This window comes from Ambystoma mexicanum, chromosome 4p, assembly GCF_040938575.1.
Source record: "Ambystoma mexicanum isolate Mex_15411 chromosome 4p, UKY_AmexF1_1, whole genome shotgun sequence".
NCBI classification, from domain to species: domain Eukaryota; kingdom Metazoa; phylum Chordata; class Amphibia; order Caudata; family Ambystomatidae; genus Ambystoma; species Ambystoma mexicanum.
This window is the reverse complement of record NC_090927.1, coordinates 411,174,477-411,199,412: the sequence shown is the minus strand read 5'-3', so window position 1 is coordinate 411,199,412 and position 24,936 is coordinate 411,174,477. Positions and strand designations below refer to the sequence as shown.

Genomic DNA, 24,936 nt, shown 5'->3' with positions numbered 1-24,936 from the left:
ACGCAAATATTCCTTCCATTCAGGAGTGCATGCCTCCATGTCTAGAATAGACTACTCCTTCCTACCAAGCCAGAATATTCATAAAGCACGTAGCGCGTCCCTCCTTCCGCGGGGAATTTCTGATCACTCCCCATTGTTACTTGAGCTTGAAACGGAGAGACCACGTCCTCCTTCCACTTGGCGGTTTAACTCCTACTACCTGGGGTTCCCGGACCTACAGGAGAGGATAGAAACAGCCACCTCCAACTATTTCGAACTTAATACAGGCTCGGTCGATGACCCTGGTACACTATGGGAGGCTTACAAGCGAGTCCTATGGGGCGAAATCCTCTCGTGGACGACAGCTAAAAAAAAGGCCCAGCGTGAACAGGTTGTAGAAGCTGAGAAAGAAGTTATGATCAAAGAATCAGAACACATTACTAGCGACACTCCCGAAACAAACAGAGCTCCAATACTAGCGCAGAAGAAGCTGCATAATCTATCTCTGGACTGCGCCAAAAAAGCACATGGTGCCATGAAGGCACGCCTATATGAAACTGGGGAAAAAGGTGGCAAATTGCTTGCATGGCTGGAAAACGTGATGAGGGTCACTAGCAAGTGAAAAACATTAAAAATATGAATGCAGAAATAGTCTCCTCTGATGAAGAGATAGCAGAATGTTTTGCTAACTTCTACGAAGAGCTATACAAACCCCACAGTGGCACAGCGGCCAGTATCATACTAGATGGAACCGATCTTCCAACACTCACCACAGAACAAGCCACTATGTTAGATAATAAAATAACAGAGGATGAAATATCAGCAGCTATTACCCAACTTCAAACAGGCAAGACCCCAGGCCCTAACGGTTTCCCACTTGACCTCTCGAAAAAAATAAAGCATCTAGATATATCTACCCACCTGCTTAACATGTTCGAACACTCCCTAGAAGTGGGTATGCTCCCACTGGACCTACGTAAGGCCACAATAATAGTGATCCCAAAAAAAGGCAAACCCTCAGATGAATGTAGTTCCTATAGGCCCATATCCCTAATTAACAGTGATGCCAAAATACTAGCCAAAATACTAGCTAACAGACTCCAAACGGTTATCACAGCACTGATTCATCCGGACCAATGCAGCTTTATGCCTCAGAGATCCACGAGGATGAATATCCGCAGGCTGCATTTAGCGCGAGAAAGAGCACCCGCCATACAACAATCATTGGCATTGCTGGCCATAGACTTCGAAAAAGCCTTTGACTCAGTCCATTGGGAGGCTATGTGGACAATTATGAGGAAAATGAAATTTGGTGAACAATTCATAAAATGGGTCCAGCTTCTATACAATACCCCGATAGCAGAGGTGAGGGTGAACGGATGGTCCTCTCGTAACATTCAACTAGGGAAAGGTACTAGGCAGGGGTGCCCGCTATCGGCAATGCTGTTCGCATTGATCATTGAACCACTAGCTGTTATCCTGCGGAACACAACGACATGGACTGGTTTCCGTTGGAACTCAGTATGGGAAGATAAGGTATCCCTCAACGCAGATGATCTCCTGGTATACCTAGGCGACCCAGCAATCTCCTGCCCTATAGTTACTCAAATACTGATAAACTACGGGGCCTTCTGTGGCCTCAGGGTGAATTGGTCCAAATCAATGCTCTTTCCGGTTAAAGGAATAGATTGCATACCACCACAGGGCTCCCCATACGAAATCGAACTCAACCAGTTTCGATATCTAGGCATCCTGATTGCAAACAGGCTGGACAGCTACGTGACCCAAAACCTACAACCATTAGTTAGAAAATGTGCACAAGATGGGCCCACTGGGAAGCACTGTCATTAACTTACTAGGCAGCGCAGCGCTTTTCAAAATGCTTGCCCTACCTCATTTCTTGTACATCCTACAAAATGCCCCCCTCCACAACCCCACAGCAGTGTTTCGCAAAATAGACAGAATAACACAAACTACTATGGGGAGGGAAACACCCAAGGATAGCCCTCAAGACCCTCCAATGCTCAGTGTGGGAGGGGGGAATAGGACTCCTGAATATCCAAACCTACTACTGGGCGACTCAGATGGCGACGGTAAACGACATACTACATGGTAACCCCGAACTTCCACACATACAGGCCGAAATAGCAGCAAGACACAGCATGTCTCCGATTGAAAGCCTCTATAACACAAAGAGTCACCCCCCAAATGCACGATAATAGCGCATACAGCCCAAATCTGGAGATAAACACAGGCATATCGGTTGGGACAATAAAATCACCCCAGTCCAGCCCCTCTGGAATAATGCCCACCTCATGCACCTCATTCAGCTCCCTAAATGGCCAAACTGGGAAACAGCCGGTATACGGACCATTCAGCAAATATTCGCAGACAATCAAATCATACCGTTTGCTGAGATCTCAGCCACATACGGTCTTCCTGCCAGCAAAAATCACCACTCTGGCCAACTACATCACACACTCACCAAACAAAGGCCCCAATTGGTGGACATGCCGGAATGCACGCCCATAGAAAGGAACATAGTCATAGATAGCGGGAAAAGCAAGGTTACATCCACCATGTACAACGCAATCTCCTCTTTTGCCAAGAAAGAAATGTCTAGCCTAAACATGAAATGGGAAAGGGATGTGGGCCCGATACTACCTGAGGAATGGATCTCGAGCCTGATGTATCCCAGAGATACAGCGATATCTGCTAGAATCCGGCTTACACAGCTGAAAATAATCCATAGAATATATTATCCCCGAGTAGCACTATATAACTGGGGTAAAACAACTGATCCCAAATGTCTACGTTGTAAACAGGAGAAAGGAACCTTCTACCACATCCTATGGCAATGCACACGAATACAACACTTTTGGCGAAAATGTAGTGAAAGGCTCTCGAGGGTCATGAGCCGACCAATCCCAAACGAACCCAAACTCCCTCTCCTAGTGATTGAAGAGGAAGGAGAAATGGCTCGCTTTGAAAAACTACTACTCTCAACGTCCACAGGGATTACCAAAAGGAACATTGCGCAACTGTGGGGTTCAGAGATCACTCCCCACTATGACCAATGGATATCGGATGTATACGCTAGCATTCTAATGGAGCGCCAAGTCTATCAAGCAAGAGGCTTCCCGGGCAAGGCAGACAAAATATGGGGAAAGTGGGAACACACCCTGTAATGAATGTATAGACTGAACCAACAGACCATGATGCATAACCCTGCCACTACCTCAAGGACCCGTACCACGACCTGTCATAACTCGAATAGGACAAGCGGAGAAGTGCCCAATATATATATATATATATATATATATATATATATATATATATATATATATATATATATATATATATATATATATATATATATATATATATATATGGGATACATTACTCACCGTAATCGTATTTCTGATGCTTGTATCTGCTTAGATTCACATGCTGTGCATAGGCCGACATCTAGTGGAAGCTGCGGAGTATTACAGTTTGTTTTTCGAAACTCGAAAATGGGCGTCGACACAGGCGTGCCAGTAATACTATCCCTAGTGTGACGTCCACTGTACCCAAGATCCCTCACGCGTCTGGGATCCTCAGATTGTATTTTTTCTGACATGAGGAAGCATGAGGAGTAGCGTGAGTACAGATAATCCAAGCAGATAGACAGAAAGGTAAGACTACAAGCAATCATGCGCCTTCTCTCGGAGGGGAGGAAGGGTGGGTCGCATGTGAATCTAAGCAGATACAAGCATCAGAAATACGATTACGGTGAGTAATGTATCCCTTCTGAGGCTTGTGGAATCTGCTTAGATCACATGCTGTGCATAGATTAGCGAGCAGTACCCGAAGAAGGAGGTGGGATGTGAGAAGGGTCATGAGCAAACAGGTGTCTTAGAACCGCTTGTCCCACTTGTGTATCTGTCTTGGAATGAGTGTCAATGCAGTAATGCTGAGTAAAAGTGTGAACAGAGCTCCAAGTAGCTGCTTTGCAAATGGTGTCGAGGGGAACATTTGCAATGAAAGCCAGAGTGGCACCAATGCCTCTAGTAGAATGGGCCCTTGGCGTAAAAGGCAGAGTTTTTTCAGAAAGAGAGTAACACAGCTGTATACAGTTGATAATCCACTTCGAGATCGCGCCTTTAGAGACGCGATCCCCCTCTCTGCCTGTAGCTACGGAGACAAACAGTTGATCTGTTTTTCTTAGCGGTCTGGTCTTATTTACATAGTAGAGGACCGCCCTACGCACATCAAGGGTGTGTAGTTTCACCTCAGCCGAGCTTTGCGGGTTCTGGAAGAAAGCCGGAAGCTCGATGGACTGGTTTACATGGAATTTAGATATAACTTTAGGTGAGAACCTAGGGTGTGTGCGTAAAACCAGTTTGTCTTTGTGGATAATAAAGAAAGGATCCTGCACTGACAGAGCCTGAATTTCACTGACCCTTCTTATGGACGTAATGGCTACTAAGAAGGCCGTTTTATAAGTCAGGTGTTTGAGACTACTTTTATGCATGGGTTCGAAAGGGGGCCCCATGAGCTTAGCTAGCACCACATTGAGGTCCCATCCTGGCGGTGGGTTCGAAATAGGAGGGTGAAGTCTCTTTACTCCTTCCATGAAGGCTTTAACTACTGGTACTTTCCACCACGATACCTTGTTATGGGATGTGGTGTAAGCCGAGAGGGCTGCCAGGTGTACTTTCAGAGAGTTAAAAACCAACCCTGCGTCCAGCAGGTGGAGCATGTATGTTACCACGTTGGAAGGAGTGCAATCAACTGGGTTGATTTGTTTATTCTGGCACCAAATAACGAATCTCTTCCACTTGTCAAAGTAACAGTGCCTTGTGTTTGGTTTCCTGGATTCTTTTAGGATGTCCATACACCTCTGTGGTAAATTGAGATGGCCAAACTCTATGACTTCAGGAGCCATGCTGCCAGGTTCATAGAGTTGGGTTCCTGGTGCACTGTTAGACCTTGTTGCTGGGACAGTAGGTTGTACCAGGCTGGGAGTTTGATGGGCTCGCACAGCGCCATCCTGCGTAGGTGTGGAAACCATGGTTGTCTCGCCCACATGGGAGCAACTAGGATGAGCGTCATCGATTCCTTGTTCATCTTGTACACCACCTTTCTGATGAGAGGGGTTGGTGGAAAAGCGTACGCAAACATCCCTGACCAGTTCATCCACAGGGCGTTCCCTTGGGAGTCTGGCTGGGGGAACCTGGATGCAAATCCTGGGCATTGTTTGTTTTCGCTTGTGGCGAATAGGTCTATAGTGGGGAAATCCCACTGAGAGAAGAGATCTTCTACGATCTCTTTGTGAAGGACCCATTCGTGTTCTTCTGGAAGGGAGTTTCTGCTTAGGGCATCCGCTAGGGAATTGAGCTCCCCTGGAACATGTTGTGCTGATAGGAAGATGTTCCGTCTGAGTGCCCATATCCAGATTTTCTGGGCAAGCTTGGACAGATTTGGCGAACGAGTCCCTCCTTGTTTGTTCAGATAGAACATGGCTGTCGTGCTGTCCGTCCGGATCTGCACCGACAAGTTTAGTAGATGGGGCTCGAACGCCCGAAGCGCTCGGAATACTGCCAGAAGCTCTAGCAGGTTGATGTGGTTCTTGGCTACTGAGTGAGACCAGAGACCCTGAGCTGTGTGGTGGAGATGGTGAGCTCCCCACCCAGTCAGGCAAGCATCTGTAGTTACCACTGCTTGAACTTCGGGATCGTAAAAGGGTTTTCCCCTTGCGAGATTCTCTTTTGTCCACCAGTGTAAGCTTTGTACGAGTGTTGGCGAAACGACCACTAGATCGTCCCACTGACCACTTGCCTGAGACCACTGTTTCGCCAACCATTCCTGCATGGGACGCATGCGCAGACGCGCGTGGGGGACCAGGTAAATGCATGACGCCATCATGCCCAGTAACCGCATTGCTTTGCGTACCGTTATTTGTTGACCTGACTGATAATGTGGAATTTGCAGTAGTATATTCCGAATTCTTTCTTCCGAGGGGAAGGTCAACCCTTTCTGAGTATCTAGGATTGCTCCTAGGAACTGTTTTGAGGTGCTTGGCACCAGACTTGACTTCTTCTCGTTGATAGAGAAGCCTAATTCGTGGAGGAGGTCGATAGTCCTCTGAATGTTTGACCTGCAAATTCTTGGGGTTTCCCCCGTTATGAGCCAGTCGTCCAGATAAGGGTACACTGGGATTGCCTCCCTGCGTAGGTGTGCAGCTGCCACCGCCAGTACCTTGGTGAATACCCTTGGTGCTGAAGCTATCCCGAAGGGCAGTACCTTGAATTGGTAGTGGCGACTGTCCACTTTGAAGCGCAAGTATTTTCTGTGCGCCGGGAGCATGGAAATATGAAAATAGGCATCTTTCATATCCAAGGTTGCCATGTAGTCCCCCTTTTTTAGGAGGGGGATTACCTCTTGTAGCGTGGTCATACGGAATTTTTGGGGCTTGACATACTTGTTGGCAGGCCGTAAGTCCAATACTGGGCGCATTGTCAAATCTTTCTTTGGCACAAGGAAGTAAGTTGAATAGATACCCTTGTTTACCTGGTGTCCTGGGACGAGTTCTATCGCGTCCTTTTCTAGCAGAATGGCGATCTCCTCGAGAAGGATCTTCTGATGTTCTAAGGAGTGTATTCTTTGTCGTGGAGGGTGGTTCCGGGGACGCTGCAGTAATTCTATACAATATCCTGTGGACACTGTTGACAGCACCCATCTGTCTGAGGTGATCCCTTCCCAAGCCTGGGTGAAGTTGGAAATGCGTCCCCCTACTGGGGTTGCGTGAGAAGGGACCCTGAACTGAGCGTCACTGCTATGGCGGAGGCGTGCCACCTCCTTTGTTGGGGCTGCCTCTGCCTCTTCCACGACCTCTCTTGTTACCTTTACTGTAACTTTGGGTAGACTGCTGGTTGTTGTTCCATTGTGTACCCTGTCCTTGGGCATAGTTGCCTCTTTGTGAATTTTGGCCGCGTGGGCGACGAAAATTACTGTTCCCCCTCTGGTTCGGGGGTTTGTTGGTAAGCTGGCCAAGGGATTTGAGAGTCTCGTACTCGTCCTTGGCATTTTTAAGTGCGTCTTCGACCGCTTTCCCAAACAATAGTTCTGGTTCCACCGGCTTGTCTATTAATGACGCCTGTGTTTCTGTCTTGAACCCCGACTGCCGTAACCACGCATGTCTCTTGATAACAGTACCTTCTGCTATCAATCTTCCTGCGTTGTCTGCAGCGTCGAAAGTTGCTTTCAAAATGCAACCAGACACGGCTCTCCCTTCTGCCGAGATCCAAGCCAACTGGCCCTTTAACGGTTCAGGAGCAGAGGCTATGAGCGCCGCGACCTCTTCCCATTGATGGCAGTTGTAACTTGCCAACAGGGTGGTGGAGTTTGCAATCCTTGCTTGGTAGGCGGACGTTGAGGCTACCTTCCTGCCAAACCCGTACAGTCTTTTGCTCTCCTTGTCGGGAGGAGCTTCTGACGACGATAAGGGTGTCCCAGCCCTCTTCCGAGTGTTGGTAACCACTAGGGAGTCTGGTTTAAGATGACCTCTTATATAAAGAGGGTCAGACTGGGCTGCCCGAAAAAGTTTTTCGACTCTGGGGTTGACGGCTCTGGTGAGGTTAGGATTCACCAGGGATGGATCTATTCTACGTTGTATGGATTTAAGGATAGGGATGGTCTGAGCGACCGGCCTCCTCTCTCCCACCAACTCTTCTGCGAAGTCCCTTTCCTCCTGTACACCGTGGGTGTCGATGTGAAAATGTTCTGCTGCGCGAGCAAGAACTTCATTAAGGAGGGGTTGGTTATCAACTGGAGAGTCGGTAACTGGGGCTTCGCTCTCTACCGGGGAATCTACTCTGTAAATTTCCTCATCTTCTACCTCCTCCAGGTCCTCATCCTCCGCATAGTATTCAGACCCGGTTCGTTCCTCCATAATTGAAAACTCCTGGTCCCCTTCAGGGAAAGTTTGTCCTTGGTATCTGGGGTGTGGAGTAGAGTATGGAGTAGAGTAAGGCTGCACCTCGAAGGGGTCAGGTCTTTCGACCCGAGCCTTTTTACCTAGGGGGATAGGATCAGAGGAGCCTGAGGGTGTGGCCCCTTGAGGGTCATACGAAAGGAAATGTTCTGGGTTTTTGTCATAAAAATCCGCTAAGGAAGACATTCTTGACATGACCCTGTCTATGTCCTCGCTGGACCATTCTTTGGAACAGGGTATGACTTTAGTAGGCAACTTAGGGGACTTATCAAGGGTATCCTTGCTGGATGTTGCTGTCCCAGTAGATTTATGTTTATCTGTCTGCTTGGGGTGGAAGGATGGTCTTACAGGAGTGGAAGGCTGAGCTTTCCGCTGTTTCCCTCCCTCCCCGTGCGTGGAAAAATGTTTTCCCTGCCCCTTAGAGGCCCCAGAGACTTTCGGCGCCTGGCGCCGAGGGTCGGGAGAGGTATTTTGTTTTGAGCGTGGGGCCTCGCTGGTGTTAACTGCGCTCTCGGTCTCTTGGAGCGCGGCCTGGGGGTGGAAGTCGTCTTCGTCTTCCGACGATCGAACTTCCGTTAATCTAGGGAGCGAGGCACTCTTGGCAAGAGTGGATGATTGCCTTGCGTCATGAGGCGATCTCGATCGAGAGCGCCCTGAGGACACCGAGTCGGACCGTTCTATCCGTGCCTCTTTCCGAGAAGTCGACGTCGTCGAGGTTCGGTTGGACTTAGTGTGCTTAGTGTGTGTAGGTGTAGCGCTTGCGTCGGCGGGGGTCTTCCCCATAGCCGCCCTGCCGGACAACCTTCCGAGGTCGGGGACCTGCGCTCGGCAGTCTTTCGACGCCGTAATGCCCTCGCCGTCCGAAAGTACGGCGTCGCTGCCATGGCTGAAGGCGCCCTCCGCTGCCATGGCTGCCTGCCTGGCGTGGTGGGCCCAACGCTTTGTCGAACGGTCCTTAAGTGTTTTAGGTTTAAACCTACTACACGCTCTGCAGTTCGCTTCGGGGTGGTCCCTCGGCAAGCAGAGATTGCACGTGGCGTGCCTGTCGACCCAAGGGTATTTGCGATTGCACTTGGGGCAGAATTGGAAAGGGGTACCCTCCATACGCACCTTGAGGCAGCGGGCTGATAAGTGTAGGAAATATATAAGGTGTACCTATATACCAAGAGTGAAGAGTATGTACCACCCCCCACTCTCCCTACTTGCAGGGCCGAGGCCAGCGGCCTACTAGGCCCGGGCCGAGGCCAGCGGCCTTCCTAGGCCCAGATCCGTCGTGCAGCAGCCGACGGTCGATGTCTTCTCCAGCCGTCGTCGAGATCGATGGTCGACGTTGGGGTGGGGAAGGATGTCAATAAATAATTTTAAATTGCAATATAATAGCAAAAGTATGGCTAAGGCCAGGGGACTCCGCAAGATGCTTCCGACCAGTATGGCGGAAAAAAACAATCTGAGGATCCCAGACGCGTGAGGGATCTTGGGTACAGTGGACGTCACACTAGGGATAGTATTACTGGCACGCCTGTGTCGACGCCCATTTTCGAGTTTCAAAAAACAAACTGTAATACTCCGCAGCTTCCACTAGATGTCGGCCTATGCACAGCATGTGATCTAAGCAGATTCCACAAGCCTCAGAAATATATATATACAGTGTCTGATCATACTGCTCCACCATCTGCATGCAAATGTATATATTTGTGTAATGTATGTCATTGTATTGTAGTATTAAAAATGCAATAAAATTTGTTATAAAAAATAAATTGTATGATTTCTTTTGAATTTTAAAATAAATAAATATATTGTATTTCACCAACCAGCCTGGTTCATGGTCCATTGTGACCCGAGATATGTGAAAAGGGGGTGTGATACGAGTTGGGTAACATCTCAAATTGAATCTGCATAAAATAAGGAGAAAAGCATCTCAGTTGTGCGCTACATACTAGGCCGAGACCAAGTTGTGTGTCGCCCGATTGTAATCCTTAACAAATTACCATGATCCTGTAGCGCCTGGGCCTGAGTGATGCATGCCTGTCACTCACCGGTGCACAGCCGCTCGTCCGGGTGCTCTGGTCTTGCTCTCTGATTCTCGCTAGCTCTGCTCTCTCTACCGTGGAGTTCTGGTGAGCGGCACTCTCATTCCCTAGACCTTTGCTCAGCATTCAGCGGCTTCTCTGTGTTCCGCACTCCCAACGGGGAACACACAACAATGGGCTTCGCTCAGCTCCAGACCACTCACGGCTCGCTCCAGCATCAGCGACTTTCTGGATTCTCTGTGGTCGGCACCCTTTTCACCGGCCAATGCTCTGCCTTCCCCCAACTTGGCTTGCTGCGTTCTCCTGCTCGCCTGGTTCCCTGATCTGCTGCTTTCTTCCTCTTTTATACACATGCAACCCTTTAATAGGTTGCAGGTGAGAGTCCTGAATTCTCATTGCCTGACCAAATTTAGTGCGACATGCCAGACCCTCACAACCAGCCTCAGCCCTCCTCCCCACCTCAGTATCAGAGTGGTAAAATAACATGTTAGTATGCACTGCTCCTAGCCATCTCTTCCTTGTCCTAGTACTATGATGGTCTGAATGGTGGAAAATGATGGGAGATGGTTTACAACAGCCTATAAAGGCAAGGGGAGGATGAGGTTGGTTTTCATCAGAAAGGGGGGGCATACCATTTTTCGCCTGCAGATACCCTCTTGTTTACACTCTTTCTAGTGTTCCGATATTGATGTCTTCTGATGTCATTCCGGCCAAAGGAAAAAGGGTAGTAATATCCCATCAATGTGGCTGGGACTGAGGGTTCATCATGGAACGGAAACAGGGAATACCGTGTCTCACCTGATGAGATTCTCCTTCCACTCCCAAGGACCCTCCACCCGGGTGATCCTCCCTCGCATATCCACCCCCAGGGTTGGGATCCAAAAGCAATGGCCCTTCCCTGGCCACCTGAGCGGAAGACCCAAGGGAAGTATTTGTGAGGACGCCATCAAGTTCCTCACAGTATATACATGGATCGAAATTGAGGGGAGCTGGGAGCTATTTAGCTTCTGCTTGTAGCTTAGAAGACCATGGTTATTGTAAGGAAGGCATGGACAGTAAGACAGAAACAAGTGACCAGAGTTCAAGGGTGTTTATTAAACTTTAACAAGGGTGTGATAAACTCCCATCTAATCCTAAATCTACAGATGGGAGCAAGCTACGTCCACCAAATAATAATAATGCAGTCCTAGTGGCGTCCTGTTAAAAAAAACTATTGCCAGTCCTTACTGCTAAATACAAATAGTGTGGGGTAGTGTTCATGAAAAAGAAAGAAGTGTTCACAAAAAGATATGTCAGGATGTTCAGGCCGTTGGTCTCCCTTCCCCACGTTTTCATCACGGGACAAGGCGGTACACACGCGAGCAAAGCACACACTCTGGCTTCTTCGGAACGAGAATACAATTCCATTACCAGCATCAGGGCCTTCTGTGCCCAAGTCTCTTTATTCATCAAAGTCTCTTGATTCAGAGGGCCTGATGTACCAAACATAAAGTTCCTTTCTTCTTATAACTACTCAATTCAGGTGGTTCACTCTGGATCCCCCTCAACCGGGCTCAGATCTCTTTTATATCACAATCATTACTGTGGATCCCCCTCTTCTGGACTCAAAGCCCCCTTTTTACAAAGTTCAGAGAATAATCTTTCTTTGGTGACTCACGGTTCACCCTGGATCCCCCTCAGCCGGGCTCAGATCCTTCCTTTTACACAATTAGTCACCCTCTGCCGGGCTTGGACCAATTTCAGTCCGCATTAAACTATCAAAGACTTTTGAATGTGGACAGGGTTTAGCTTGCCCCATTGCAGGACCACTTTGATCTCAAATAACCTTTTCACAATTCCCAACCAGCTGGATACCTATCTTTCTTGGCCTCCAAAGTTCAGTCACTCCTCTGGTTTCCAATTATATTCGTCGCTCGTTACATACGTATCACTCATTGTTCTCTTTAGATTTCTTCATACGTTGTTGCAGTTTGCAACCTTGGTTCTAACACAGACTGGTCTGGTATCAGTCTCTCCGACGCACCGGCTGTGCTGTCTTTACTGGCACTGCTTTATTGTAGGAGCCAAGGACAGTACCACGGCGGCTACCGCTCTGCTCCGCCTTGGTTAACGACGCGGGAGAGCCCCGGGTACCTCAGACACACAACGCAGGTTTCTTCAGCTTTAGTCCCATGTCTTAGGTTTCTTACTTTCCAAGGCTCACAAAAGTAACGGTCTGAATAGGTCAAGGAGACTTCCCTTCTTGCAACCCTTTCTGGTCTCGCCGTCTTTCTTCTTGTATTAAACTGCCATCTTGGAACTGCTGCTTCCTCATGTGCTTTGCCTTGCTCAGAGTGTGCTTTCGTGCTCCGCCTTTTATCCATGTGGGGAAGTGTGATGGAAGTAAGGTGTGTATAATAATCAGTAATTGCCTGCCTCTGCCTGAACATTGTATTGGGACATGTCAGGTATACGGCTCTGGTGTTAGTCTGTTTTTGCTCATGGTGAGCTGTCCGTGAGGAAGTGTTTGTGTCGGGAAAGTGGGTGGGGGAGTGAGTTCCTAAGTATCCTACCTGGTAGGATGGGGAAATGGTGTTACAAGGAAGGGGATACTGCGTCTCACCATCTGGTGTCCCACTCCCACTCCCTAAAGACCCCTCATCCAAGTGATCCCGCACAGGTCCACCCCCAGGAACTGGATCCAAAAGCGATGGCCGTGTCCTGACCACCTGGATGACAGATCCCCGGGGACTAGCGGGTGAGACACCTTCTGGTTTCTCACATTAACTTGACACCAACAGCTACCAGGAGCTATTGTCGGCTCCCCAGGCCAAAAGATGCTGAACATACGCACCCATGTCAATGTAAGTGTGTGTATTTAGAACAATCGCTAAATAAAACATTAGGACACATCTACAAGACATCTAAAGCATAAAGGAGTAATATTTAATGGACAAAATGATATATTTGCATCTTATGTGGAAGTTAGATTTAGAGAGCATAGAGCACTATGTACTAGCTCCTCGCTCCCCAATGGTAGCTCCTGGTCACTTTTTAATGCTGGATATCCAGGAGCTGCTTTTAGCTGCTGCTTATCCAATCTTAATTTCAAGCCCTGAAAAAAAGACCATCTATTATACGGTGGTGATAGCTAACTGCCCTTACCTGGTAATGTTCTTTCGATGGGATGTTCCTCCGACATATTCCACATCTATGACAGTAATCACCACAGCTGTGCAGCCTCAGAATTTTTTTTCCGGCTAGGCTTCCTGCGTCAATGACGTCGATAAGCTGTCCTTGAGGGCCTCCGTCGAGGGTCGACATCACCGGATGTTATATCTAGGGCGCACGGCGCCCATAGCCTCAGTTGTAGTTTTTTCCCAGAATGTGTGGCACCAATCTCCTGCCAGTATGACTGCAGAAAGCCTTGCGGAAACGAAAGCTGCAATTGCATAAGAGATTCTGTAGAGGGGCAGGCTGGGAGGGTGCGATGTGGAATATGTCAGAGGAACATCCCATCGAATGTACATTACCAGGTAAGAAAGTAACTTGTTCTTCGAGAGGATTGTGTCCTCCGACGTATTCCACATCTATGACAGACTCCCAACGCAGTACCAACGTATGGCGATGGGAAAAGAATTTAGAATTTTAGAATGCCCAATCAAATTGCTGAATAGAGGACCGCCTTTCCAAAGGCTAAATCTTGCCCATGGATGGAATCCAGGGAATAGTGTCTGACAAAAGTATGGACAGAGGTCCATGTGGCTGCTTCAAAAATATTACGAATGGGAACACCCCTCTGCAAAGCAGTGGAGGCAGCCACACCCCTAGTGGAATGAGCCCGTAAGCCCACCAGATGGTCCTTATCCGCCAAGCGGTAGCATTCAGAGATTGTCAAGATGATCCATCTGGACAAGTTCTGCTTAGAAACAGCTTGACCTAAACGCCTTCCACCGTACCCAACAAAGAGCTGATCGTCCACTCTGACCCGGGACATCCGTGGGATATAGAAACTCAAAGCTCTCCTAGGATCCAACCTATGGAGCCTCTGCTCTTCCTTACCAGGATGCGGAGGAGGATAAAATGCCGGAAGAATTTCCTTCTGGCTCAAATGAAATTCCGACACAACCTTCGGAAGAAAAGAAGGACGAACCCTAAGGACAACCCTGTCCATATGGAACACCGTGAAAGGTGGCTTGGCGGAAAGTGCCTGAAACGCACTCACTCTGCGAGCAGAAGTAACCGTAACTAAAAATACAGTCTTAAAGGACAACAGTCTCAATGGACAAGAATGTAAGGGCTCAAACGGAGCTCCCATTAGGAACTTTACAACTAAGTTCAAATCCCATCCCGGCACCTGGAAAGGCAACGGTGGAAACACATTAGTTAGCCCTTTTAGAAAGTGAGAAATCAAAGGAATCTTAAAATAAGAACACTCCTCAGACAAGCGCTTAAATATGGACAGCGCCGCCAGGTAACCCTTAATGGTACCCGCTTGCATGCCCTTGTGGGCTAATGAAAGCAAAAAAGACAGAACCACAGGAATTGAACACTGAAAAGGATCCACATTCTGTACCCTGCACCAGTCGCAGAACTTTCTCCAACAGCAACAGTACAGGGATTTTGTTGCGGGCCTTCTGGCCGAAAGCAACACCTCCATCACGTCTTCAGGGAGGTCCCAATCCTTATACCTCAACCTTTCAGATACCAAGCATGAAGGCTGAGAGACTTGACCTCTGGATGGAGAACCTGACCCCCCTCCCATGAGAGCAGATCGTCTCAGTAGGAAAGACGGCGTGGAAGGCAGATGGACATGTCAAGAAGGTCCGGGTACCACGCTCTCCTGGCCCATGCCGGAGCAATGAGGATCATTCGGGAACCCAACCTCCGTAACCTCCGCAACATTTGCGGAATGACGGGGACTGGAGGAAACGCGTACAGCAGTGGGAAGGACCACTCCACTGCAAATGCGTCCCCTAGTGCTCCTCTTGGAGGAAATTCCCACGAGCAGAAACTTTTGCACTTCCGGTTGACACCGGTGGCGAAGAGATCCACTTGTGGGGACCCCCAAAGGGCGAAGATCTCTAAAAGAACTTCCTGAGCCAGTTCACACTCGTGAGAGACCGTGCTCTGCCTGCTCAGAGCATCCGCCGCCGCGTTTTCGTCTCCGTCCAGATGAACTGCTGGATGGCCCAGAACCAGAACTGCATCACCTCTCTACACAGTGGGAGTGACCCTGCCCCTCCCCTTTTTGTTGAGGTAGTGCATGGCCACTGTATGGTCCGTCATAATCAGGACATTTCTTCCCCCGCACAGACGGCAGAAAAGGCTTCAGGGATAGCCTGATAGCCCGCAGCTCTAACAGATTGAAGTGGAGTCTGGTCTCCGACGGAGACCAACAACCGCTGACTGTCAACTCGTTGGCATGAGCTCCCTACCCCGTGAGGGATGCGAACGTCACAATCCTCACCTCCGGCCAGGGTAGCCAAAATGGTGCTCCCTTCATCAGATTGCCTTCGACGGCCCACCACAGAAGATCCTGGGCGACCAAGGGCGGCACCTGAACAGGATCCGACATCCTGCCGGAGGACTGCGACCACTGCATCTTGAGAGCCCACGGCAGAGATCTCATCCGCAGCCTGGCCTCTGGCACCAATAGAATGCAGGATGCCATGAGGCCGAGCAACCTCAAGAACTCGAACGCCGGGAGATCCTGGGCATGTTGAAACTTGTCCACCATCTGCAGAATGTGAAGAGCCCTCACCTGGGGAGGCGAACACTGCCCCAGGGATGTGTCGAGCACTGCTCCTATGTACTGGAGCCGCTGTGTAGGTGTCAAATGAGACTTCTTTAAGTTGAGGGAGAAGCCCAGCTTGTGAAAGGAGTGGCAGGTGACGGACAGATGATCCAGGGCTTGCTCAGGAGAGCGCGCCCTGATCAACCAATCGTCCAGGCAGGGGTAGACGTGAATCCCCCCTTTCCCGAGACACGCTGCCACCACCACCATGAGCTTGGTGAAGACCCTCGGGCGGAGGTCAATCCGAACGGCAGGACCCGAAACTGAAAATGCGAGTCGCCAACCGCGAACCCCAGGTACTTCTCATGCTTGGGATGAAACGGCACATGAAAGTAAGCATCCTTGAGGTCGAGAGACACCAACCAATCCTGAAGTTGAAGGGCCTGGAGGACTTGAGAAAGAGTTACCATCTTGAACTTGTCCTTCCTGAGGAGCTTGTTCAAACCATGCAAGTCCATGATGGGTCTCAATCCTCCGTCTTTTTTCAGGATCAAAAAATATGGGGAATAACATCCCTTGTTCCTCTCCGCTACAGGCACCAGTTCTATGGCGCCTTTCTCCAACAGGGATAGGATTTCCTGCGCAAGGAGCGGATCCGGATTCTTCAAAGAGAGCTTCCCCGGTGGATTGTCGTGAGGCCTCTGCCGTAAAGGAAGACAGTAGCCATGGGCTATGATCTCCAGAACCCACACATCCGAAGTAATGGCACGCCATTCTACAAGATGCTGCGCCAGCCTTCCCCCAACCAGCGAACCATGGGACATGGCCTCATTACTGAGCAGAAGCCGCTGCGGCAGTGCCTAAGGACAAAGAGGCAACTGCCCGAGCGGCTTTGGCACCTCTAGTACCTTGTTTTTCACCTCTGGTACTCCTACGTTGGCCCCTTTGACTGGCAGCTCCCCTCGATCTACCAAAGGAAGAGTAGTATCGAAAGGAACCTCCCCTCCATTGCTATCCCCTAGGACGAAAAGGCAGAGGTTGACGTACTGCAGCGCTCAATGACTTCGCTGCAGCTTTGGAGGTCTGCAACCTCTCAAGGCTCTCGTCAGCCTTGCAGCCAAAAAGATGGACACCATCAAAGGGCATGTTGAGAAGCCGGAACTGTACATCAGGACCAAACCCCGACTTCCGCAACCAGGCACACCTGCGCATCACGGTGCCCGTCGCCATGGACCGGCTTACACAGTCTGCCACGTCCAGACACGACTGAACGGATTCACACATGGCATCCTTGCCATCCTGGACGAGGGCAAGAAAACCATCCCGTTCCTCCCCTTCGGGAATATGTTCAGCCGCCAAAGATACACAATTCCACAGAGTGTGAGTGAATCTTGCCAAGGCACAAACAGAGTTGGCTGCCTTTAAAGCCATATCCCCAGATGAAAATACTTTCTTCGCCCAACCATCAAAGCGCTTGTCGTCCCTATCCGGTGGGATGGTAGGGTACGCAGCCTGCTTCACTGGGGCTGTAGCCGCCTGCACCACCAAACTCTCCGGAGTAGGGTGTGTAGACAAGTAGCATGGGTCGCCACTGGCTGGACGGTATTTTTTCGGTAGTGACTTATTCACTGGCGGGAGACTCTCCGGAGCAGTCCAAGCCACCGCCACCCTTCTTTTTAAGGCCATATGAAATGGCAGCACCGGGTCAGTGGGTGGACCTTGGTCCAATATATCTTGTCAGGTCATCCTGCAGAAAATCCACAGGTGGAGCAGACCATCCCAAGTACTCAGTCACCCTCGACATGAGACGCCTGTACGAGGACTCAGCATGTGTACCAGGCTCAAGCCTGCCAAACTCAACCTCCAGAGAGGTTTCCAGACCACTGGCGTCATGTAAGAACTGACGTAGGTCTCCCATCTGGCTATGACCAGACAACAGGTCATCAGGTACCTCAGTAGGCACCAGCCCCTCCTCATCCGACCCTTCTTCCACCTCTGAAATGTAATCCAAAGGCTTGAATAAATCCACTCTGGATGAGAGAACAGAAAAAGGCTCAAAAATAGGCCTCACTGACTTAGAAAGAGCCTTCCTCAGAGCTTCCACCGTCCTCCGGGGTACCTCCGGTAAATTCTCCTCAAAAAGCGGCGAGGGCGCCGATGGAATCGGCGTCAACGTCGACCGAGGCGCCGACGACTTCGACAACGGCTTTGAGGCCGGAGCACCGAGCGTGTCCTTCGAAGGCTTCGGCGCCAATGGCATCGACGACTTCCTCGGAGACGAAGCCTCGAGAGAGAGTCCCTCGACAGACATGGCGCCAACGGCATCAATGCCTTCTTAGAAGGCCTCACAGACTACGATGGTCTCGACGGCGTCGAGGACTGGGACCTGGACCTGGCACGGCCATGGCGATCAACCTTGTCTGATCGGGACCTCGACGGCTACCGATGATCGCGCCGACTGCCCGAGCCCGAAGGCGTGCGAGCGGTGGCTCTAGCGTGTTCCTTGCCAGCTTCTCTCGAAGGCGCGGACGGAACGGTGCCCTGCAATTCAAAAATCACCATCATCTCCTTGCGGAATGCGTCCCATTCCACTGGCGATGAATACTTGGTGGGACAATCAACCCGCCGTCTGGCAGAGTCCTTGGACGGGGAAGGCGACCAGTGACGGCGCTTCTGCAAATGCCTAGAAGAGGCAGAGGAATGGCGGGAACCACTCCGGGACCAAGATCCCTGGACTTAAAACAACGCGGAGAGTCGCCCCTCGAGTCGTCGGTCGAAAGCCCAGTGGATTTCAATTTACGGGGTTTAGAAACCCTACCAACCGTTATTTCTTCTTCCGCTCCCACGAGGCCTTCGAGGTCAGGGACTGGCAGTCATCGCAGTCGTCGGTGGCATGGCTCTCACCTAGGTAGCAGAGACAGACGTTGTGCAGGTCCGTAATGGACATTTTAGAACCGCAGTCCCGACCCTTTTTGAAGCCCGACTTCGTGGTAGAAGAAGACGAAGACATGTTCTCAAACTTTCTCAATTGAAGTAGAAGAATCGAGCGCGCCGCGATTCCGAGGCGAACACGTTCGCGGAATAAACAGAACTGAGGCTACGCGCGCCGTGCGTCCTAGATATAACATCCGCTGACGACGACCCTCGAGGACAGCTATCGACGTCATCGACGCAGGACGCCTACGCCGAAATTTTTTTCCGAGGCAGCACAGCTCTGGTGATTACTGTCATAGATGTGGAATAGGTCGGAGGACACAATCCCCTCGAAAGGGAGGTTTGGGTATGGTGTCTTTTTTTTTTGGAGTGTTTTTCCTGAGTTTGAGATTCAGCACGATCGGCAAAAAAATAAAATAAGTGTAGATACGTCAAAACAATAATATATGGCGATGTGACAATCACTGCGATTGCTAGTTAGGGTAAGAGTATTTCTTTAATACAAAAAAAATACTGGGATTTCTCCTAAAGTTACCTAAAATGTGTGGGAAGGGACTATTTGTTTTTTGAGGTGTTAAATGTGTTAATTAAGCTTATGTTTGCTTAATTAGTTGAAAAGAAAGATGCAGGTTTACTATAGCCTTTGTTTTGATTGGACACATTTCACGTGACTTAACAGTGAAGTTCTCGATTCAGTCCTGATGTGAGCAGGAAAGACATTTATATTCTCACCTCCCTCTTCTTCATCACAGTATCGAATTAATAATCCTACGTGAACACCAACATCCCCATTCCTCATCCCAGTAGTGAATAGTAATCTTACCTATATACCCCAACCTCACTCTTCCTCATCACTGTCCGCTGCTAACCCAACCTCAAACTTTTTAAATTAAATTTGTATTAATTTTGGGGGGTGCTGTCGAACACCCTTGACGTCCCGTCCTCAGCTGAATTAGCCCCTTGGATCCGGAGCAGCACTGATCGCTGCTGGGGGAGAAGCCCGCCGTCCCTGCTCCGTTATCTGGCCCGCCTGTTGGCCCCCGCGGTGGCTGGGACGCGCTGCCTAACCCCCAACGACTGGGACTCCCAACCGGAGCAGTGTTCCTGTAGGTAACATCGGCAGTGACTTGCATGGTGGTGAGGGGGACACGCATTTCAAATTCTGTACCAAGGAGACACCAGAGGTGAAGCAGCGCCTGCCAAGACAACTCTACCGCCAGCACACATCGGCCCGATCCCACATGGGTGAGGCTCCTGCGCCCTAAGGATAACATGGCGAGGCTGCAACGCTCCTGCCTCACCATCTGCAGTCGATATAGTGACGAGGATCTGAAATCCGTTTTCCTTTATGGTCCCATTATTCCAAGGTGGCAATTTGTACATCCTGCCAGAATTCAGTAAGGTACATATCACTTTCTGAGATACTCAGAAAACCTCACGCTATTTATCTATACATCCTTCGCTGGCACTGGGAACCTTACATTGTCAATATTCTGAAGGCTTGAAGGGGGGTTTCATTACTAGGAAATGCATGAATCTTACCTTCAAAGGAGCAGGCTTGTGTTTGGGAATACTTATTGAAATTGGGAAATGTGAAAGGCAAAAATAAAACTTAGAAATGTTTTAAAACCAGGATGTTTTAAAGAGGGATTTATCAATAATTTCAATCCTCCATCACACTTTGCCTATGTTAGCTATAGAAACAATGAAAATATGACTGCAACCTAGGAGAAAGATGACTTTAAAAATAACTTAATTTGAGAGGGACGCTTCAATATGCTAGTATGAAAACACATTTTAAATACCATTGCTTCTATTTATCCTAGTTGAATCCAAAACACATCCATGGAAGCAGCTCACTTGGAAAAGTCGGATGTTATATTGAAGGATGAGGAATAATATAATATGTAATTTTAATAACATTATACTTGCCGAAAAGCCCACTTTATTGTAAGGAGTAAAGGGAACATGTGATTTCTCTCCTCCAGTAAAGAGGAGCAGCAGAAATATGAGGAATCCTACCATCACGCTCTTACCCAATCAGTTGTAGAGTGTGTAATTGGATGAACTGTCATGCACTCCGAGTGTCCACGCGCATGAACAGAGAATTAATGACATCACAAATATCTTGGGAGTGATTATTCCCTTCAAAAGGTCAACTGTGTGCAGAGAATGGAGATATTTGGGAAATATCAAGAACAGAAAAACACAGGATCCAGGAGTAATACCAGGGATCTTATATGGAGACGGATAGGTTCTTAACAGAAGCAAGAAATAATCCATTCTGCAAGAGAGGCTTCAAAGCCATTAAGGGTAAGCCCATTCAAGACTGAAGAAGAAGAAAGTCCAGTGCATAGCAGCAGAATCAGATTGCATAAAGCTGTTGGTTCCTGGAAGAAGCTAAAGGCCCGTTGCTGATGTTCAAGAAGCAATTAGAGATTTTCTGGAGGGAGCCAGTAGAGTGACCATTATGTGTAGAGTCCTGCCGCCTTATGTCCACTAAATAAATCTTAAAATTAAGTAATTTGATACCCTGAGAGAAAAGGTGAAATTGCATCTCCAAAGGAATGTAATATCATGCAGGGCATACTGGCCTCTGCTTAATGGAAATTAGCACATGTAGATGGTTATTGGCCTCCTCTCAGCCAATCAGAATGTTTAGAGCAGAGTCAATAACCATTAGTTTTGACTGAATTCTGAACATTCCGTATTCAGAAGCAGACTGGGAAACAACCATGCAATTGTCAAGCAAGACTTTTTAAAACAAGTATCTCCCGCTCTTGGAGGACCTTTATCTGCCACAACATGCTATTTAATACACGACAGAGAAAACGAAAACATTGGAAAATGGTTTCATTTTCGATAGAGAAACTATTTACTTTTACATGACACCTAATGCATGCTAAAGTTAAACCGGTTTCAGTTCAACCAAGTTGCAATTAAAATGCTTAACATATTAAGACAACCATGTTATTTAAATACTACAAAATAAAACCTTGTTTAAGTTACTAACTCTTCCCATTTACTTTACTCACTTTCAAAGTAACATTTTTTTACTTCCCCCTCAAAGCTCGACAACATGGATTGTTGCTACCACCATGTGCTTATAGCTTTATAGTCCTCGGGAGGAGTGTTAGGACTGATATTCTATACTGGTGGACAGATGTACATTGTGACAGGGACAACTATGGGAGCTGTAGCCAAAACAGATCAAGGTAGCAGTGACGAGAGGTCTATACTAAGTCTCAAGAGGTTGTGAGCTTGTAAAGGGTCCACAATGAGTACACACAATAGGAATCATAGATTACGCTTAGATGGTAAAAAAAAAAATAGTTATTTATTAATGGCCAAATATCACTATAAAAAAATGACTACTAATAGGTAGAAGTATCACACAACACTAATTGATTACATATATACAGTCACTAGTTTAGGGCATAATACAAATCAACCCTGTGTAAAAGAAAGTACAGATTAGTTTATGCACTACAGGTCCACAGAGAATTAACCCTAACTTCAAAAGTCCTTCCCCAAGTTGTCTGGGGCCTGTGAGAAACCTGAGGGTGTTCTCCCAAGTAGATACCGTGAATCGCTTATTCAGGTGGCCAGGGAAGAACTGGCCTTCTCAGGTCTCAACCCTGGGGGTTAGACAAGTGAGGGAGGATCACTTGGGTAGGGGAAAATGGGTTTGTGCTCAGGGAAATACCCCAGGTGAGACGCAGTATTACAACGGGGAAGAAGGAAAGGAGTACGAGATCCCCGAGACCTTTTGTAGGCTGTACCACATCTGCCTCCCTTCCTCCCAATGAAACTCTCTTGCCTGTATCCACCGACCCCTCCGTACATGACAAATCCCCTAGAAACATTTGCGTTCGGAAACCACATCTCCCAGAATCCCTTTTCCTGTATCCTACCCGAACACTCCCAGTCATTCTTCTCCACGTCTGTCTGATTATTTTTTCCTGCACTCCCAGTCTCCCTTGACAAAATACTACCATTCCCACAATCCCCCCTGTTCCTTTCACGCTACAAATCCCGGTTATTCCTGTTTGTTTCACCAACCGTACAACACCTTTTTCACTTCCTATCCGTAGGATGTTTAGAAACTCTAAGCCCCCCGCCCCTTTCCGACACAAACCATTTCTCACACCGTGATAGACAACAGACTACACCAAAGCCAGTCACCTGACATGTCCCAATATAAGGGTCAGGCAGAGTCAGGCAATTCACAGTAACCACGCACACCTTACGACCCTTTACTTTCCTCACAGGAATAAGAGGCAGAGCACAAAAGCACACTTCGAGCAAGCCCGAACGCACAAGGAGACAGCTACACGAAACCTGCAGTTCAAATAGAGAAGAAAGGCTGGGAGAACTGGAAGGAGAACGAAGGTGGAACTGCCCTTGCCCTTTTCAAGTCAGACCCATGAAGCCTCCAGAAGGGAAATCTTAAGACCTCGAGTTACAGCTGGCGTACAGAGCAAGAGATCAATGGTACACTGGGGCCTCCCGCTTTGATAACGCAGGCGGAGAGGCAAGCTGGCTACTGTGGTACTTTCCTTGACTCCAGAGAACAAAGAAGCCAACGAGATGGAGGAAGCTGATATACTGAAATGTGTTAAACCCAAGGTTGCGAGTTGCAACATTTTGAACGCAAGAAGAAAGAACTTGTGTGTATGTTTGAACTTTAAAGAATGACCAGTTGAGGTCCAGGTGCAAAAGGGTCCGGCGCCAGGTAGGCGCTCATTCGAAAGGATCTGACAGGACCTGTTTTCTTTTGAAAACTACAGCAACCAGAAGGCCCTAAGAAAGGGTGGTGTGAGGCATCAGAGTGCTCCTATGAGGGTTACACCAAATCCCTTATACAATTGAAAGTCTCTGTCCCGTTGCCAGAGGAAAGCTGGGGGTAGGGAAACCCGCTTTCCACAATGATTGTGAACTGTGATAACTGACAAGTGTGAACCCGAAAGAGGGATGCCGAAAGAAAGCTAAGAGAAGGAAACCCTGCTTTCTGATAAAACTGAGCTATATATGAACTGTATTAGGAATACATTAACTGTACACAAGAAGGGGGCCATACTGAACCTGACAGAGGGAGACCCGTTTGTACAAGAAGGATCCGAGCCCGGCAGAGGGAGATCCCGGGGCGAAAAGCAATCGCCCAAAGAACTTTCGTTTGTTTTCCAATCTACAAAAAGGGGTGAAGAATAATACACCCGAGAACGGTGTATCCACCACAGTATCACCTTGTTGTTTGTTTGAACGAACCTTAAGGCTCCTAACAATTAGGAGCACTATCACAAAGGCCGTAGTGAAGCCGACAGAGGGAGGCCCGTTTTTGTACACCAGGATCAGAGGCCGGCAGAGGGCGATCGCAGGCGCAAAGAGCAATTGCCCGGCTGCAGAACTTCTGTTTGTCACTGTGAAATCAGAGCGCAGAACAATCCCCCAAAGTGCAAGAACACAGAACTTTTGTTAGTTACTTTGAATCCTGACTTATCATTTTTTGAACACTTCTTTCTTTTCTGGTGAACATTATCCTACACTCTTTTTGTAATTTAGTACTAAGGATTGGCAATAGTTTTTTTTTTTAGTATAGGCCCTTTTCATTTGACAAGACGCCACTAGGACTACCTTATTATTATTATTTGATGGTCGTAACTTGCTCCCATCTTAGATTTAGGTTTAGATTAGGCGTTTATCTCACCCATTATAAAGTTCAATAAACACCCTTGAACTGAGATCACTTGTGTCTGTCTTTACGGTTGCCACCATGAGTTCCTTACAGGCCTTATGCCCAAAAGTTCAGGAAAAGTTCAGACACAGTTTGTGATGCAGGAAAAATGCAGGTAGGGTCTCTGGGGTCCAGTGAACAGTTCCAAGGGTTAAAGGACAGTTTTTTCTAACTAACAAAAGTATCCACAACTTTCGGAAAACACATGCGCGAACAAGCATTGGCAAAGCCAAAGTATAGTAAATGTTTTATAAAAGTTAGCAAAACTTTTAAAGGGAGTTTAGGGGCAGGTAAGAACCACTGTAACTCGCCCCCGTACTCCGATTCTTCACAGGACTTGGCAGGTCAATGGAGGAAGGTCTGAGGTTGCTTTTTCCGCCATCAGCCTCAGTACTTGATTTGCAGGGGTTGCAGGTTCGAGCAGATCTCCGGTCAATGTCTTTAGCTGGTGCAAGGACTCTCGGATGAAGAATGCAGAAAAGCGCAGTGCAGGACCCCTCTCAGGACTGGACTAGACTCAGGTAATCTGTTACGGACAGTGGTCAACACAGCACGGTGACGCAAA

General features: G+C 48.4%; 1 protein-coding gene across 3 annotated transcripts in view; it reads right to left on the bottom strand.

Moving 5' to 3' along the window:
- Positions 1–24,936, bottom strand: part of NBAS (NBAS subunit of NRZ tethering complex) — a 3,456,930-nt gene that overhangs the window by 3,228,847 nt on the left and 203,147 nt on the right. The gene's annotated exons all lie outside the window — the stretch shown is intronic.